This window comes from Sus scrofa, chromosome 17 (assembly GCF_054392235.1).
Source record: "Sus scrofa isolate SSC_HxYL_T2T_F1_AM1 chromosome 17, Sscrofa_HxYL_maternal_Yorkshire_Landrace_v2.0, whole genome shotgun sequence".
Taxonomy (NCBI): Eukaryota; Metazoa; Chordata; class Mammalia; order Artiodactyla; family Suidae; genus Sus; species Sus scrofa.
In genome coordinates, this window is record NC_139399.1 from 15,716,622 (window position 1) to 15,729,240 (window position 12,619).

The following is a 12,619-nucleotide window of genomic DNA, read 5'->3' on the forward strand; positions in this document are numbered from 1 at the left end:
GCAGCTACAGCTCCAATTTGACCCCTAGCCTGGGAACCTCCATATGCCGCGGGAGCGGCCCAAGAAATGGCAAAAGGACAACAACAAACAAACAAACAAAAAACAAAAAAAAAAAGATTTTTCCAAACCTGTGTCTCTAGGAGTTCCCACTGTGGCTCAGCAGTTAACAAACCCGAAGAGTATCCATGAGGATGCACCTTAGATCCCTGGGCTTGCTCCGGGGGTTAAGGATCCAGCATTGCCATCAGCTGTGGTGTAGGTCACATATGCAGCTGGGATCCTGTGTTGCTGTGGCTGTGGTGTAGGCCAGCAGCTAAAGCTCCAATTTGACCCCTAGTCTGGGAACCTTTATAGGCCATGGACGGTGTGGCCCTAGAAACAAAACAAAACAAAAACAAAAATGGTGTCTCTAGATCTCAGGAAATCACCATGCATATTTAAATGTAAAATAAAAGGTTACACATAAATTTTACTGAAAAAACAAATCATATGTTGAAGAATCACACTATGAATAAAGTTCTTCCTGAATACAGAGTAGGTAGGAGAAACAAATAAGTGAACTAAAAAGGAGAAAGAGAGATGATTGTTAAAGTATCTCTATGAACAGAGCAATGAAGTGCAAAACCCAATAAGATGTTAAGGAGTCGTGTGTTTGCAAGGGAGGGGAGGATATACGACTGCTTTTCTGAAGAAGGAATTTGTACAGGTTCGTCACATTTGTATTATTATTCACATTCTAATAAGTGGAAACTTTGTTTTCAGATTGTCCCGCTTGGGATTCTACTAGTTTGACCTGCAATAACGAGACTTGTCCAAGAGCCGGGCACTTGAAAATTGATGATAACTATCCCGTTGTGTCACAATCAGTGACCAAAAATCAGTCATCATCCAGAGAAGTTGGACAGATGACCTTAATATATAAAGAGAAAGTTCATATTGGAGCAAAAAATAAGAAGTATATGCTCCAGGACCTGTGTGAATCACAGCTGCCAGAAAACCAAGAAAGCAGAAAAGGTAATAATCTAAAGACGCCTAAAGAACTCAGCTGGAGGCTTCACCTTAATTGTGACTTCTCCAAAGTCATTCTGTGGCCAAATCTACTTTGCGTTTACTCCTTTTATGCAACCAACAATCAAACCATACCTTTAAGCAAGACATCTGCTTCCTTCCTCTGACCAAAGTAACACAGTAAATAAAAAAGAGAAGCAATTAAGAGAAGAGTCAGTTCCCATTTAAAAATGTAGTTTCTTAGCTTTATTTTTATGTAGTTTCGACTTCATAAGTATTTAGCTTGACTACTTTCAGTTTAACTCCAAAAGCACCAATGAAACCAAATGCTGAAATATGTCTTGTATTGCCTGTGACTTCCTACATTTTAGAATCAGTTTTCCCAGTGTTGATGGGAGCCATTGGGAAACTGGTACATAGTACCTCCTTCTCAGCTGTGTCCACATCATGTAAAAACATGTTTTCTTAATTTAAATGAAATAAGAGTTCACAGGGAATATTGGGTTTAGGTAGTGCTAAATCATTTTAAAATGATATGTGGAAATTTAATTCCAATTCTACCAGGATACCCAGGCTATTGTTTAACCACATCTATAATGTGTTCTTTTATGTACCAATTAGTTTATTAAACAATCAGTGATATGATCAGGCAATAGTAATAAATGATACAGTGTTTTTTTCACTCCTATAGGTTTTTTTTTTTTTTTTTTTTTTTTTTTTTTGTCTTCCCTTAGGTCTAGAATTTACATTGCATTTAGAAAACATTCTCAACTATCTCCTAAGCTAGGGACTCTCAGATATAAACTCAAAGTTGTTTTCTTTTTGTTTTAATCTATTTGAGTGCCTCATTTGTTCTTGTTTCTTCTTGAGCTTGGTACATCCAAAAAGCAGGACTCAAACAATATACCAGCTTGAGCTTCCTCAGCACGGGAAAATGTGAACCAGAAAAACTGCAAAATAAATACAGCCAACTTCAAACAGTTCATGTAGATAATTTCTTTTCTCAGGGGATACCATGCATAAAATATCAAGCCAAGTCTAGTTCCTCAGGGGCCCAGGATTTGTGCATTTGTTCATTGAATAATGAATAATTGAATAATGACTTATTCTATGCAGAGTCCCAATCATTTTAGATCCTAATTATTTCTGGAAACATCCCCTCAGTTGAAGCCTGTACCAGCTTTTCTTGCATTATCAATGCCTTCAGACTCATCTCCCTCCATTTACTTGTATGTAATTCAACCTCATCCCTCCCATGATACGTAGAGTGATCTGTCTCAAGTGCTCATATGACCACAGACCACTCTTGAAAGCATATTCATGTCTAGGCATCTTAAAGTAACACATAAGGATTTCATCATGTGACTTTGCCTGACTCTTCCGCCCTAGCCCTCTGTCTGTCCTTTGCTCTGGGATTCTTTTTTTGTTCGTTTGTTTGTGTTCTTTGTCCTCTTAGAGCCACATCCTCTGTGTATAGAAGTTCTTAGGCTAGGGGTCAAATCACAGCTGCAGCTGATGACCTATGACACAGCCTGGTAAGATCGAAGCTGTTTCTGTGACCTAAACTGCCGCTCACAGCAACACTGGATCCTCAACACCCTGCGCGAGGCTAGGGATCGAACCCTCATCCTACCTTCCTGGATACTAGTCCAATTCATTACCACTGAGCCACATTGGCAAGTCCCGCTCTGGCCTTCTCAACAGCTGCCCTCCTCACCTCACCCTGTATTGTAAACAAATACCCTATTGTATGATTCTGTTCCTTCCTTGGAGTAGATTGCATGCTGTCTCCCTCTCCTGCGCTCTGTTCCAATGACTCTGACTGACCTCACTGCTTAGGTCTCAGCTCAGGCATTAACTCTAGAAAACCATCCCTGACACCTTTTATCCACATTTGTATTCTTGTTGTTTTATTTTTTGTCACACCCCTGACATGTGAATGTTCCCAGGCCAGGGATTGTACCCGAGCCACAGCAGTGACAGTTCTCAGTCCTTAACCACTAGGCAACCAGGAAAATCCTTTACATGCTTCTTTAAACAACTGTGCCTAGGAGTTCCCATGATGGCTCAGCAGAAACGAATCTGACTGGTATCCATGAGGGCCCAGGTTTGATCCCTGGCCTCGCTTAGGATCTGGCATTGCTGTGAACCGTGGTGTAGGTCACAGATGTGACTCGGATCCTGTGTTGCTGTGACTCTGGTGTATACTGGCTGCTATAGCTCTAGTTCAACCCCTGGCCTGGGAACCTCCATATGCCATGGGTGTGGCCCTTAAAGGAGAAAAAACTAAATAAAAAACCCAAAAAACTCCTGTGCCTAGTGCTGAGCAGGAACTCAATAAATAATTATTGAGTAAAATAAATAAAGGCTATACAAAGATGATTTTAGGAGCTTGTCCTGGAATTCCTATGATGACACAGTGGGTTAATAGTCTTCCTTTTGGAATCTTTACTTCATGTTTTGTTCAACCTATATTCCTCTTTTTTTTTTTTTTTTTGGTCTTTTTGCCTTTTCTAGGGCTGCACCTGCAGCATATGGAGGTTCCCAGGCTAGGGGTCTAATCGGAGCTGTAGCCACCAGCCTATGCCAGAGCCACAGCAAGGCCAGATCTGAGCCATGTCTGCAACCCACACCACAGCTCACGGCAATGCCAGATCCTTAACCCACTGAGCAAGGCCAGGGATCGAACCCGCAACCTCAAGGTTCCTAGTCGGATTCGTTAACCACTGAGCCATGACAGGAACTCCCTCTTTTTTTTTTTTTTTTTTTTTTTTTAGTATCTATGATGGGTTCGTGTTTCTGTCTTGTTGCTGTCCAACTACCCTCTCAAAAGAGAACATCGAAGCCTGTCTTGTTCATTACAAAAGCCAAGCATGAGGATTACACGTTACTAACTCTATGTAAATGTATACCTAGCTTTCCTATTTATAAATAATTGATTATGTGTCTCTTTTGCCTTTTAGATTCTCCTGAAAAATATCCTCATTTGAAGGTAGCCTGTTTTATACATTCATCTTGAATTATTTACTCCACACTGTATCATCTGTACATTATGGATTAATCAAATCTTTTCCAAACCCATGCAGTCTACTGTTGTGGTGAAAATGTCTGTTCATCATAAAACAGTTGGCACGAAGGCTTTGCAAATGTCCAGAGCAGGTAAATTTTGCAATATAACTTTAACTCTGAAAAGGACGCTAAAATATTTGGAATGCTCACAGTCTTCTTACTCCCTTTTGTTTTCTTAGCAAATTTAGTTGAAGGATTTGACATACCTAAGGTAGATGTTATTGTTGGTATAGGTGCTTTGAAAGGTATGAATATGCTAAAGAGATTTTATAATTTATTTAGTTAGTTTCTGATTGATGTTATTAAAAGGAGACCAACAACAGGATGCACTTTAGTATACTTTTGGTTGAGGTGACTTGCTTTTTTATATATTTTTGTTTATCGTGGTCCTTTTACAGTGATCTCTCAAATCATGCTGTACCACAAGTGACCCAGCCACACACACACACACACATTCTTCATCTCAGATTTTCTTCTAACATCGTCTGTCAAAATTGATTGGATATAGTTCCTTGTGCTATGCAGGAAGACCCCACTGCATATCCATTCTAACTGTAATAGTTTGCACCTACTAATGCCAAAACGCCCAGTCATACCACTGCCTCCTCCTCCCCCTTGGCAACCACAAGCCTGCTCTCCGTGTCTATGAGTCTGCTTCTTTTCTGTAGATGGATGACCTGTGCCGTAGTTTAGATTCCACATGTAAGTGACATCCTACGGTATTTGCTTTTTTCTGACTGACTTAGTGTGAGAATCTCTAGTTGCATCCATGTGGCTGCAGAGGACATTCATTTCTTCTCTTTTATGGCTGGGTAGTATTAATTGTATACATGTACCACGTCTTCTTCATTCATTCATCTGCCAATGGACATTTAGATTGTTTCCAAGTCTTGACTACTATGGACAGTGCTACATCGAGCATAAGGGTGCATGCATATTTTTGAATGAAAGGTTTTTCCAACTATGTACCCAGGAGTGGGAATGTTGGAGCATTTGGTAGTTCTATATTTAGGTTTCTGAGGAAACTCCATGCTTTTTTCTAAAGTGCTTTTTCCAAATTTACATTTCCACCCACGTTAGGGGAGAGTGTCTTTCTCTGCATCCTCCCTCGCATTTGTTATTGGTAGACTTCTTCATGATAGCCATTCTGACTGGAGTGAGGGGGTACCTCCATGTAGTTTTGATTTGCGTTTCTCTAATGATTGCACACTTTTTCTTATGTGCCTGCTGGTCATCCATATGTCTTCTTTGGAGAAATATCTGTTTAGGTCTTCTGCCCGTTTTTCATTTGGGGTGCTTTTTTTTCCTTTTGAGTTTAATGAGTGGTGTGTACAGTTTAGAGATTAAGCCCTTGTCTGTTACATTTTTCACAACTACTTTCTCCCCTTCCATAAGTTGTCTTTTCATTTTTTTATGGTTTCCTTTTCTGTGCAAAAGCTTCTCAGTTTGATTAGGTCCCAGGGGTTATATTTGTTTTTATTTCTATCATCTTGGGGTACTGACCTAAGAGAATATTTGTACCACTGATGGCAGAGAATGATTTGGCTATGTTCACTGCTAGGACTTTTATGGTGTTCAAGTCCTTAAGCCATGTTGAGGTTCATCATATGCATGGTGTGTATCTGTATTCTAGTTTCATTGTTTTAATATGCACGGTGTATATCTGTATTCTAGTTTCATTGTTTTATATGCAGTTTTCTCAACACCACTTGCTGAAGAGACTGTCTTTCCCCCTTTCATATTCTTGCCTCCTTTGTCAAAGATTAATTGACCATATGTGTCTGGATTTATTTCTGGTCTCTCCTTTCTGTTCCGTTGGTCTATAAGTCTGCTTTTGTGCCATTTCCACACTGCCCTGATTCCTATAGCTTGGTAGCATTGCCTCAAGTCTGGGTGAATTATGCCTTATGGTTTTATTTTGCATCTGCTTTTGCAATGCTGGGACTTTTCTGGCAAATTTTGGGATTGCTTGTTCTAGTTCTATGAAAAATATCATCATGAATTTGATAGAGATTCTATTAAATGTGTAGATTATTTGGGGTGAGAGAGTAATTTTAATGATATTAGATCTTCCAGTTCAGGAGCATGGGATATCTTTCCATTTCTTTGAATCCACTTTAACTCCCTTGGTTGATGTTTTCTAGTTCTCAGCCTATAAATATTTTTCTTCCTTAGATTTATTCCTAGGGATTTAATTTTTGTGGGTGCAGTTTTATAAGGATACATTTTATATTCCTTGTCTAATATTTCATTGTTCGTATGCAGAAATGCAACTGACTTCTGAATGGAAATCTTAGATCCTGCTCCACTGATGAATTCATTGATGAGTTGAAATTGTCTGCATGTGGAGTCCTTAGGATTTTCTACATAGAGTATCATGTCATCTGCATATACTGACAGTTTTACCTCTTCTCTTCCAATTTGGATAACTTCTTTCTTCTCTTTGTCTGATTGCTGTGGTTAGGCCTTCCAAATCTATGTTGAATAAAAGAATTGAGAATGGGCATCCTGATCTTGTTCCAGATTTTGGTGAGAAGGCTTTCAGCTTTTGTCTGTTGACTATGATATTGGCTGTGGTTTTTACCTCAGTGGCTTTTATCATGTTACGTTCCCTCTATAGCCACTTTGGTTGGTAAGAGTTTTTATTGTGAAAGGATGTTGGATTTTGTCAAATGCTTTTCCTGCACCTGTTGAGATAATCATGTGATTTTTGACTATTCTTTTGTTAGTTGGATGTATGATGTTGAATGATTTGGATTATGTTGAACCATATTTGTGAACTTGGGATGGATCCCACTTGGCCGTGGTATATGATCTTTCTTATGTGCTGTTGAACTTAGTTGGCTAAAATTGTGTTGAGAATTTTTGCTTCTTCATTCATCGAAAATATTGGCCTATAATTTCCTCTTTTATTGTCTTTTTAGGGCTGCACCTGCTGCATACGGAAGTTCCCAGGCTAGGGGTCAAATCGGAGCTGTAGCCATTGACCTACGCCATAGCCATAGCAATGCCAGATCCGAGCCACATCTGCAACCTACATGAAAGCTAACAGCAATGCTGGATCCTTAACCCACTGATCAAGGGCAGGGATCTAACCCGCAACCTCATGGTTCCTAGTCGGATTCATTTCCACTGCGCCATGTTGGGAACTCCCTGTAATTTCCCTTTTTTGATAGTATCTCTGTATGGTTTTGGTATTAGGATGATGATGGCTTCATAGAATGTCTTGGGAATGTTCCTTCTTCTTCAGCCTTTTGGGAAAGTTTAAGGATGGGTATAAGTTCTGCTTTGTTTGTTTGGTAAAACTTGCCTGTGACATCATCTGGTACTCTCTTAGAATTTGACTGTATCTTGTCACTCTCTTCTGGCCTGCTGTCTTCCTGTAGGGAAAACATCTGATCGCCTTATGGGGGCTAACATAATGAACTCAGTGTTTTTCTCTTGTTCCCTTTAGAATCCTCTCCTTATCTTTTACTTTTGTCATTTTTATTGTAATAAGTCTTAGTGGGGGTCCATTTGTATTCAGTTTATTTCTGGCCCTCTTTGCTTCCTGTATCTTGAAATCAGTTTCCTTTAGATTTGGAAAGTTTTTGGCCATCATTTCTTCAAATATATTTTCAATCCTCTTTTCTTTTTCTTTTCCTTCTGGAATCCATATTATGCAAAGATTGGCCCATTTTACATTTTCCCATAGAGCTCTTATATTGCTTTCATGTTTTGTTTTCATTTGGTTTTCAGTCTGCTCCCTTGAGGGGTGAGTTTCCTTATTCTATCTTCCCAGTCTCTTATTCTTTCCTCTCCATTACTCATTCTGCTCTTCAGTGCCTTTAACTGAGTTGGCATCTCTGCAAATGAATTTTCTAATGTCTCTTGGCTCCTCCTCATAGTTTCTAGATGCTTTCTAAAGTGATTGGCATTACCGTTCATATCCACTCTTGATTCTTTCAGTATTTTCATGATCTCCTTTTCGAACACGGTGTCCGTTTAGCTACTGAGGTCTCTTTACTTGTTCGCTCCTTCAGGGGAATTCTCTTCTTCATTTAGCTGGGAATGGTCCCTAAGCTTCTTCTGTTTGCTTATATTTTTCTCATTCTGTGGGTTTAGGGAAAACAGCTATCTACTCTCATCTTGTAGGAGGAATATTTATATGGGCAAACACTCCTGGGTACCTCATGAGGGTTTACAATATATATTTTTTGGAATGAATGCTAATTTTTTTCCACTGTTCAGCATGGAACCAAGTTACACATACACGCATATGTAGATTTTCCTCCCATTGTCTTGTTGTGATGTAAGTGTCTAGACATAGTTCTCAGTGCTACACAGCAGGATCTCATGGTAAATCCATGACAAGAGCAATAGTTTGCATCCGTTAACTCCAAGCTCCCGATCCCTCCCACTCCTTTCCCTTCCCCCTGGGCAACCACAGGTCTATTCTCCAAGTCCATGATCTTCTTTTCTGTGGAAAGGTTCATTTGTGCTGTCCACTAGATCCCAGTTATAAGTGATATCATATGGCATTTGTCTTTGTCTTTCTGACATACTTCACTCAGGATGAGAGTCTCTAGTTCCATCCATGTTTCTGCAAATGGCATTATTTTGTTCTTTTTTTTGGCTGAGTAGTATTCCATTGTGAATATATACCACATCTTCCTAATCCACTCATCTGTCGATGGACAGTTGGGTTGTTTCCATGTCTTGGCTTTTGTGAATGGTGCTGCAAGGAACATGTGGGTGCATGTGTCTTTTTCAAGGAAAGTTTTGTCTGGATAGATGCCCAAGAGTGGGACTGCTGGGTCATATGGTAGTTCTATGTATAGTTTTCTAAGGTCCCTCTAGACTGTTCTCCATAGTGGCTGTACCAGCTTCCATTCCCACCAACAGTGCAGGAGGGTTCCCTTTTCTCCACAACCCCTGCAGCACTTGTTATTTGTGGACTTAGTAATGATGGCCATTCTGACTGGTGTGAGGTGGTATCTCGTGGTTTTTTTTTTTTTTTTGCCTCATCCATAGCATGTGGAAGTTTCGGGGCCAGGGATTGAAACTGCACCACAGCTCGGCTGTTCTGAGAGAAGCTTGGGAGCTTCTGTGAGTCACCAGTTTGTCAGTCCTGTGGGCACGGTTTCATTACTTTGCATAGAAAGTTTTAGAAGTCTTTTCTATAAAAGACCCTTAGGGGGACAGGGCACATGCCACAGAAGTGACCCAAGCCATAGCAGTGACAATGATGAATCCTTAACCATTAGGCCACCAGGAAACTCTGAAAGACCCTTTTATAGATGTAGTAAAATCAGTAAAGTAGTTCAAGCTGCTGCAGTGACAACACCAGATCTTAACCCACTAAACCACCAGGGAACTCCCTTTGTGCCATATTTTAGATTCCACACATAAGTAATATATGATTTTGGTCTTTCTCTTTCTGACTTACTTCACTTGTTTGATCATCTATAGTCATATCTATGTTGCTGTGAATGGCATTATTCTTTTTCTTGGCCGAGTAGTATTCCGTTGCACATATGTACTACATCTTCTGTACCCATTCATCTGTTGATGAACATTTAGGTTGTTTGCATATCTTGGCTATTGTGAATAATGCTGCTATGAACATAAGGGTGCATATATCCTTTCTATTTATGTGTTTATTTATAATATAGTCGATTTTCAATGTTGTGCTGCTGAATATATCTTTCCTATTACAATTTTGGCTGGATATATGCCCAGGAGTGGGATTGCTGGATCATATGGCAACTCTTTTTCAGTTTTTAGAGGAATATCCTCATCCCATTTTCCATCGTGGATGTACCAATTTACATTCCCACCAACAGTGTAGGAGGGTTCCCTTTTCTCCACACCCTCCCCAGCATTTGTTATTTGTAGACTTATTAATGATAGCAATTCTGACCAGTATGAGACAGCACCTCACTGAAGTTTTGATCTGCATTTCTCTAATTATTAATGATGTTGAACACTTTTTCATGTGCCTGTTGGACATCTGTATGTCTTCTTTAGAGAATGTCTATTTAGGTCTTCTGCCGATATTTGATTGGGTTGTTTTGTTGTTGAATTGTATAAGCTGTGTGTATATTTTGGAAGTTAAGTCCTTGTGGATCACATTGTTTGCAGATATTTTTGTCATTCAGTAGGTTGTCTTTTCATTTTGTTTGTGGTTTCCATTGCTGTGCAAAAGCTTAGTTTGATAAACCCATTTGTTTATTTTCGCTCTTTCTATTGTCTTGGGAGACTGACCTAAGAAAACATCGGTATGATTTATGTCACAGACTATTCCGCCTATGTTCTCTTCTAGGAGTTATACAGTGTCATGTCTTACATGTAAGTCTTTAAGCCATTTTGAGTTTTATTTTTGTGTATGGTATTGGCTGGAGTGAAGAGAGGTAAAGTCTAAGACCAGTCATTGATTCACTTAATTATAAATAGGAATTGGGAATGTCAAGTTATCACATCCCGACTCTGGAACAGTCTCTGCCCTGTTACTCAGGAACTCCCCCCTCCCCATAAGATGTATTGTCCCATGTGTTTTCTGAGGCCAGTGTTACAGGGGCTTGTCCCCGCCACTGTTTCCTGCTCTCCCCCTCGTCCCGTGTGTTCCTGCCCCTCCCCAAGGAGGTGATGCTGTCCCCCCACTCAGCCCTGGGCCTGGGCAGTCCAGGCTCCCTGTCTTGCCCAGCTCGGCAGTCCAGGGAGGCACCTGCAGCCAGTGAAATGTGCAGGAACAGCGGCTGAGCGACTTCAGGGAGGATCCTCTGCAGTAAAATCACAAGGTACAGAGGGACACCTGCTCCTTCCCGAATGTAATGTCTGCTGGGCGTGTGGCTGTCGTGACAGCAACCGGGTAGGCATCTCAGCCGTGAAGTGAGGGGGCTGAGCCTTGGGGCTACCTACGTGAGGTGACTTCCTTATAACCTAGCCGCATCAAGAGTTCCTGCTGCTTACGGCTCAGGACCCCCTGACAGACGTACTCTCCAGGCTGGGAAATGTTTCTGGAGAGGCGCAGCCCAGCCTCACCTGCTGGGCTTCAGGATGACCCAGCTGTGATCACCCACGAAGATTCACTGCAAGAGAAGTGTTTCCTCAGTGTGACAGCTCGCTCACACACACACACACACACACACACACACTCCAGATACACACCAAATTATATCAGTACTTAAAAAGAGGAGTTCCTGTTGTGGCTCAGCGATAAGGAACCCAACTAGTACCCATAAGGATGCAGGTTTGATCCCTGGCCTCGCTCAGTGGGTTCAGGGTCCGGTATTGCCGTGAGCTGTGGTGTAGGTCACAGATACAGCTCGGATCTGGCATTGCTGTGGCTGTGGTGTAGGCCGGCAGCTGCAGCTCTGATTCGACCCCTAGCCTGGAATCTTACATATACCACAGGTATGGCCCTAAAAAGAAAAAAAAAAAAAATATATATATATATGAAACAAACCACTACCACTGCTTTGCTTTAACAGGTGTTTATTTAGCACCCGCTCTGCACGAGGCACTGTGTTGGTGCCGTGAAGAACATGCAGGTGGACGAGGCGTGGCTCCTGTCCTCTGCAGGCTCACTGTCCAGCATGGGAACTTGGTCATGGACACAAGTGACCGTCACACCAAGGCAGAAAACAAATAATGCTACAAGATCGGCCTCCACCAGGTATTAAGAGAATCCAGAGGAAGAAAATATTACTCTGAGATGAGAATAAGAGATTACAGAAGGTGCCCTAGAGAACGTGACAGGTCAGATGTGGATGGGAGAAAATGAAAGGAAAAAGCAATCCAGGATGACCGCACGCAGAGGCAGAGGCAGAGGCCCGCCTACCACTGCTGATGGAGGTGGTCGGGCCAGGACTCGTCGTGTGGGTCCAGGGCTGGGGAAAGACACCAGCGGGTATGATATGCTCGGCTCCGTGGAGGATGCATCCATCTGTAGCAAAGCTGTAAAAGGAGGTGCTTTGATCTGATCTGTTTTATGAAGCGTAATCTGAGGGTGACAGAGTGACTTTGGGGAAAGAGGCCGGCTTAAAAATGATTACAAGAGTCTGCACAAGCATAACAGGCAGTGACCAGGAGAATGAGATGTTCCAGGTGGGAGGTGGAGACAGAATTGAGAAGATTCAGTGACAACTGACCGTGGGAAAGGGTGTGAGATGTGGGAAAGACGACGGCACTTTTGTACCAAGACGACCATCCACAGAGCCAGGTCAGTCCAGCGGCGGGAAGGGCTGCATTTGGGAAGAGACGGGGGAGGGGCCTGGATGCTGGCGGGCATCCGGGGGTCCGAGGGCGGTCACAAGTTGGAAGGAGAGTTCAGGTAGAGATGGGGTCCCCGCAGGGACGACAGCGGACGTGGTGGGACAGGGCCCACGCAGAGGGTCCCAGGTACAGCCCGGTGCCACGTTTTCTTTCTCACAGGAAATTCCCAGGTACAAGGATGCCTCCCATGGAAGACCTGTTTCTCGCTGTGTTCTCCAACAAGTCCTCATTCTGGGGATTCCGAGCAGGAAATCTGCCTCCACTGCGAAGGGTCATTCTGAAAAGA

At 41.9% G+C, this 12,619-nt stretch overlaps 1 long non-coding RNA gene across 1 annotated transcript; it reads left to right on the forward strand.

Moving 5' to 3' along the window:
* Window positions 1–788: 788 nt before the first annotated feature.
* On the forward strand, window positions 789–4,223 carry LOC146395142 (uncharacterized). The gene is made up of 3 exons (XR_014832815.1): window positions 789–1,014; window positions 3,972–4,000; window positions 4,095–4,223. It is a non-coding gene; the product is annotated as an uncharacterized LOC146395142 (long non-coding RNA).
* Window positions 4,224–12,619: the final 8,396 nt, after the last annotated feature.